The sequence below is a fragment of the Pleurodeles waltl genome, chromosome 1_2 (assembly GCF_031143425.1).
Source record: "Pleurodeles waltl isolate 20211129_DDA chromosome 1_2, aPleWal1.hap1.20221129, whole genome shotgun sequence".
Lineage (NCBI taxonomy): Eukaryota > Metazoa > Chordata > Amphibia > Caudata > Salamandridae > Pleurodeles > Pleurodeles waltl.
Window position 1 is genome coordinate 105,923,780 of NC_090437.1, and position 6,000 is coordinate 105,929,779.

A 6,000-nucleotide genomic window follows, 5' to 3' on the forward strand; every position below is an offset into this window, starting at 1 on the left:
CCTGACAGCAGACTGACCCTCCAGGTTGCCCATAGAGAAAAACAGAACCACCGAACACGACCAAGAAGAATTGGTACTAACGGTTATCTTATCGGGAATTACCAGAGAGGAATAGAAGGCTGGGACGGAGGAGGATGATACCTTAACTAAATTAAAGGATACAATCGTACAGGGATGGCCAAACAGACAGTCTTACTTACCCGAAGAGCTACAAAGCTTTTGGGGCTCCGGGCAAGAGCTCAGTATCGATAATAAATCGGTTTGAAGAGGCAAAAAATGTATTTCACCCAGGACAATGTGGAACAAAATAGCTCAGTTAGCTCATGAAGGGCATCCAGGAGAGAGTCTCACAAAAAGGAAAGCTAGGGCTCACTATTGGTGCTCAAGTATGGACACCCCATTAGAAAATAAAGTAAAAGACTTTTGCTCAAAGCGACAAAACTGAGATGACAAAGTAAACTCCGATTTCCCCAGTGGCTGTACTATGTAAACCATGGGATACGTTAGGTTTGAACTTCATAACACATCTTAAATTCCCAACATGGAGGGGGAAGTATATGTTTGTCCTAATGGCTTACCATTCACATTGGATTGTGACCAAAGGGGTACGCTCCATAACTACAAAAATGCTGTTAGGGTTTCTCAGGGATAGGTTGTGCACAGAGTATCTCAAGCACACTGATTACAGACAATGGGGTACAATTCATTTCTGAGGAAATTAGAGATTTTGTAAAGAATTTGTCCTCAACCATCTCAAGACAACCTTATGCTGCCCTAGGGCCAACTGACTTGTTGAGCGGGCAAATAGGATGATCAAAAAGTGCTTACAATTGGCTACTATTTCAGGGGATTCCTTAGAATAATCTCTGTCTGACATGCTGTGGTCATATCATACTACTCCCAATAGTGTCACAGGTATCTCTCCTTTCGTGTCAATTGAAGGGAGAATACCTGGAACCAAATTATCACTTGATTGGTTGGGTGGAGGTCGACCAGTATGGATACAAAGAGAAGAAGTAGGTGCAAGTATTCAACAGCACCAAGATAATTACAGAGCTCACTGTAACAGACAAAGTGGTGGCAAAACTCCCAGTTTGTTGCAGAGGTAAAAACAGCTACTACTCCACCCCAAAAACAATAACACAGGTGCGGAAAATTTTCACTGTGTTGAATGATGGTAAAACATGGAGTATGGACATATTGTCGAAATACAATAATATATCAGCAGATATTCTAGGTGACACAACTTCGTCTGATAACAACGAAAAGTTACTTAGGAGTACTGTATCGGATAGGACAAAAAGAAAACCCCACTGGCACAAGGATTGTATTACTACATAAAATACACACATCTCAAGTTAATTTCCTATAAACTAACTGTTTTTGGGGTACACGCAAGTTGACAATCTTGATCAAGAAAGTTATGAGTTCATGATGGTCAGTTAACTGCTGTTAATTTTCTTTCCCTACAAAAAAGGGACATGTGTTATCATTTATCAAAAATCTTTATGGTGGTAACATATTATTTGTACATTATTGTCTATATATCTCAGATAACATATAATTCATTTCACCTGTTTATTAAACATGGTACCTTCTATTCCCCCTCCTCTAATCCTTCCCCCCATGATTGATCTATATTGGAATTTCCTGGCATCTACATTAGAATATTGGTGACAGGACTGTTTGTTGGTGAAGTGACTTGGAGGTGCTGAGACCTATGAATAACATAGCTTCATCTGGACCTGTTGTCTGCATCTTTTTAACAAGTGTCCATAGGGGGCCCGATTACCAGTTGTGGGGAGCGGTGTTGCTAAGGTGTAATTGGTAATCTGTAATGCTCCCTTTATGATAAAACATCCTCCCTTTCCCTTTGACACCCTCTGAACCCATCCTCCTCCACTTCACACAACCCCCCCTTACTCTTTTTTAAAATCTACTCACATCCAGTGGTAAATGATAGTATTAATCCCCTTGGAAAAGGGAATACCATGCAGAATTTCACTCAGGATAACCAGGTCGGAATGGTTGGATGATTGGTAGATTGAAGTATAGGAATACCATCAGGGATTGTAAATTCTGGCTACGTGGTATCTCCACACCTAAATACTCCCTACTCGTAATCAGGGCTATGAAGGGGAACTTCCTGTGTATAGCTTCAGGTTCCCTAATATCCTAGATGCAATGAGTCCAGGACCGGCTTCAGTGCTGGTGGCACCCCATGTGACAATTGTTTCTGGCACCCCACTACCAATTACCTCCTCCACTGATTCCCTCACTACAGCCCTACAACAGACCCTCTCATCTCTCCATAGCCCCTCTCTCACATACATTTCATGTGTTTTAAATCGCTGGTTGGGGTTTGCTTTACTTATAAGAAAGAATATCTATCCAAAAGGAACCTTTTTAGTAGCAACAAGAATAGGTACTGAAATCAGTTTACATGCAACTCTGGTGCCGGTGCCCTATATCAGGATTGTAATTTATGAACTACAAGTAACAAAAGGATCTCTGTGAGGAAAGAAGTGATGTGCTGAGCTATCCACATAAAATACCGTTCTGTGATCGAAAATACCGTTCTGTGAACTGCATGCATCACGTTTTTTGCAGCAGACATTTTAACCATTTGAGTTGCTTTATGATGAGTCAAACTATTATTTCTCTCCAGCAGGAACATTAATCACCAGAGTTATTTCACCATTTGTATTGCTACCTGAAAACTGCTGCACTTGCAAGTAACTCTGCAACAGGAGCCACTGCACCCCTCTAGTCCAGACGTACAGCTCTAAAGCCGGCCCTGAATGAGTCCTTAATTATTTCTGTTTTGATCAAAATGCACTTCCTTCCTACAGTGAAGGAATTAGCAGGTTCCAAGAATTCTACTGCAGAGCCATGGCACCTCTGCAGTTCTGTTTGTTCACCGGTAGCAATAGCTGCATCGGTGCAGTTTTCCAGATGTACTACTGGGAATGTCATTTGACATGTCTCCAAGGCTACAATATTTTGCTTTTGGACAATGCAACACGGTTAGCAAGTGTCACTTTTTTGTGTTTCCTTTTTCCCCTCTAGGCGGTAAACATGTTTTTTCTTGTGGAAAACATTATTTCTGCTCTGCCCACTCCAAGCTTGTTTGTGATCTTTTCCACTTTCCAGCATGAAAAGGCAATTACACCAGCCCCGTGGTGGAGTAAATGAAAATCAGACCATTTCCATGGTGGGAAGGAAAGGAGTTTGTAAATGCTAACAAGCTCACAAGTTTGTGCGCAATAAAAACGTTAAAAGAAAAGAATGCCTTGGTTCGCCCAAGCCCCATCTTCACACACTGGTGGCAAACTCTGCAGTCACAACACTATGCCTGTCACTACAGTTGCAGCCAAGCATAAATGCCAGTTACTGAGGGCACCCTGTCTCAACAGTTAACACTTCTTTCAGTTGCTTTATCAGGGGATCTAGCATTCCTTGCTGCTGCATCTTTGCATTCACTGTGCGTGTGTGTTTTTGCATGAGAGCTGTTGGGGTCTTACAGTTCCTGTACTTACACTAATGTGAGGTCTAATAGTTCTTGAAGATGCACTACTCATGTTCTAGTAGTGCTGGCAGACAGACTAGGTATGGTTCTCCTAGGTAAGCCTCTTGGGGCTTTAACAGTTCCTATTAGTAGAGCACCTAGGGATGTTAAAGCTTTGGCAGGTGAGGTAACTCTTATGAGTTAGTTCCTGCCTCTAAATATTTTTTGAATGTGTCTGTTTCAGTTGTTGCATTGCCTCTGGTAGTAGACTAGCTAGGCAGCTGATCACTTTTGTGATAGCGTCATAAAGAATATCTATAAAAATAACATAACTCAAATGTGCTATTTTGGCTCTGGGATTGTCTATGTGTACACTGAGCTATGGTGTTTCAGTGAGTAACACCTTATGGGTTTTATCAGTTACTGGATGTATACAACTTCGGCTCTTAAGGGAGTATCAATCGGATCTGGGGTGTGCAACCTGAGACAAGAGTACAGAAAAACATTACCTTTAACTCTATTACTCTAATATAAAGTCACCCAGTGACTGCCCTTATTTCTTGTTAAAAATGTAGTCTCTGGTTGGCAGAGATTGGCACAAGCAGTCAGGCTTATCTCAGCAGCAATGTGTAAAGTATTTGTGCACACACAGTAACATAGTGAAAACATCACCAAGGGACTCAACAATAGTTTAGAACAATGGCCAATATTTATCTAAATCAAACAAGACCAAAAGGACAAAAATCCAACTTACACAATCAAAGTTATGAATTTTTAAAGATTAAAATTGAATAAAGCACTTAGGGCCAGATGTATGAAAATATTTTGCACTCGCAAATGGTAAACTCGGCCGTTTGCGAGTGCAAAATAGTGGTCTGCAATGAATGAAAGGCATTCGCAGACCACAAAGTAGAAATCGCTAAAATTGCGATTTTTAGCGTTGCGCCTGGATTTTGCAAATCGCAATTTGCGATTCGCAAAATCCAGGTCGCAAGGCAATGCTGCAAAAAATCACAAATTCACATGCAAAATACCATGATCTGCAACCAGGTGGTAACCTGGTGCAAAATTTGAAAATGCAGTAAAAATGCATTTTTAAATTGAACGTGTAAAGCCCACATGCCCTTTTGGCATGTATGTACCTTACATCTTAAAAAAAAAAAAATTGGGGTGCAGGAGAGGGGGCCTTAGGCCCCCAGCACCCTGGCCTTTTGCATTTCCAAAATTGCGATTTCTGGTTCAGAAATCGCAATTTTGGAAATGCAAAAAATTCGCAACTATGGCCCAACAGGCCCATAGCTGCGAATGGGGCCGGTATCGCAATTTGCGATTCGGTAATAGCATTTGCGATTTTTAAGAAATCGCTATTTCCGATTCGCAAATGTGATACATGGCCCTTTGCGAGTCGGTAATAGCGATTTCTTAATGGGCCGTGATGGTACATCTGGCCCCTAGAAACACAATGTTTCAGTTGCGAGTTATTGTGGCATTGTGACTGAGTCGTCATTCCCAACAATCTGACGCAAATGGCGCTGGACTGGACACGGAGTGCACGAGCCGGTGCACGGAGTTGGGGAGGAGAGGCGCCGCTGGTTCTGGTGCGGTATCAGTTCCTTATTGTAGAGCAGGGGAGGTGATGCAGCGTTGGCTCCTTACACTCCGGCAGGGTTGATGTGGGGTGGGTCAAGACCTGGTGGGGCGACCTCACGTGGTCACCGTCACGCCATGGAGCCACTTTCATGCCACAGGACCGCCGTCATGCCACGGGGCCACAGCAGAGTCTGGTATCACGGACATCTGGGACACGCACTCGAGACTCACAAAGCCATGGGACGTCAACGGGACTGCAGCGGTGTCAGGCCTGTGATGTCGGTAGGGTTGTTGCACTCCAGCGAGGACGACAGCTTCGGTTGCAGGCAATGTCATGTTCTCGAGCAGCGATGTTGGCCCGGGCGTCGTCCGGAATGCACTGGTTTCTCTTGTGTTTCAAACAGCTTTCACTCCCAGGGGCCCAGACACTGGAGCAGGCACCACCTGGCGAGACAGGATCCACAGCATGTAGCCTCAGAGATTGGTAAGTGAAGTCTTTGCTGTCCCTGAGACTTCTTAACAGGGGGAAAAGTCAGTACAAGCCCTTGGAGAGACTTCAACAGCAGGATTGAAGAAAGCATAGTCTAGTCCTTTCCCTCTTAGGCAGAAGCAGCAGCATGCCAGCACAGCAAAGCAATAGGCAGAGTGGCAGGCCCTCCTCAAGCATCAAGCTCTTCTCCTTGGCAGACGTTCCTCTTGATCTCGAATGGATTTGAAAATCTGGGGTTTTGGGTCCACTACTTATACTCGTTTCTGTTTTTGAAGTAGGCAAGCTTCAAAGGAAAGTCTCTGTTGTTCACAAGATCCTGCCTTGCCCAGGCCTGGCCCCAGAACACTCCAGGGGGTTGGGGTCGGCATTGTGTGAGGACAGGCACAGCCCTTTCAGGTATTAGTGTCAGCGG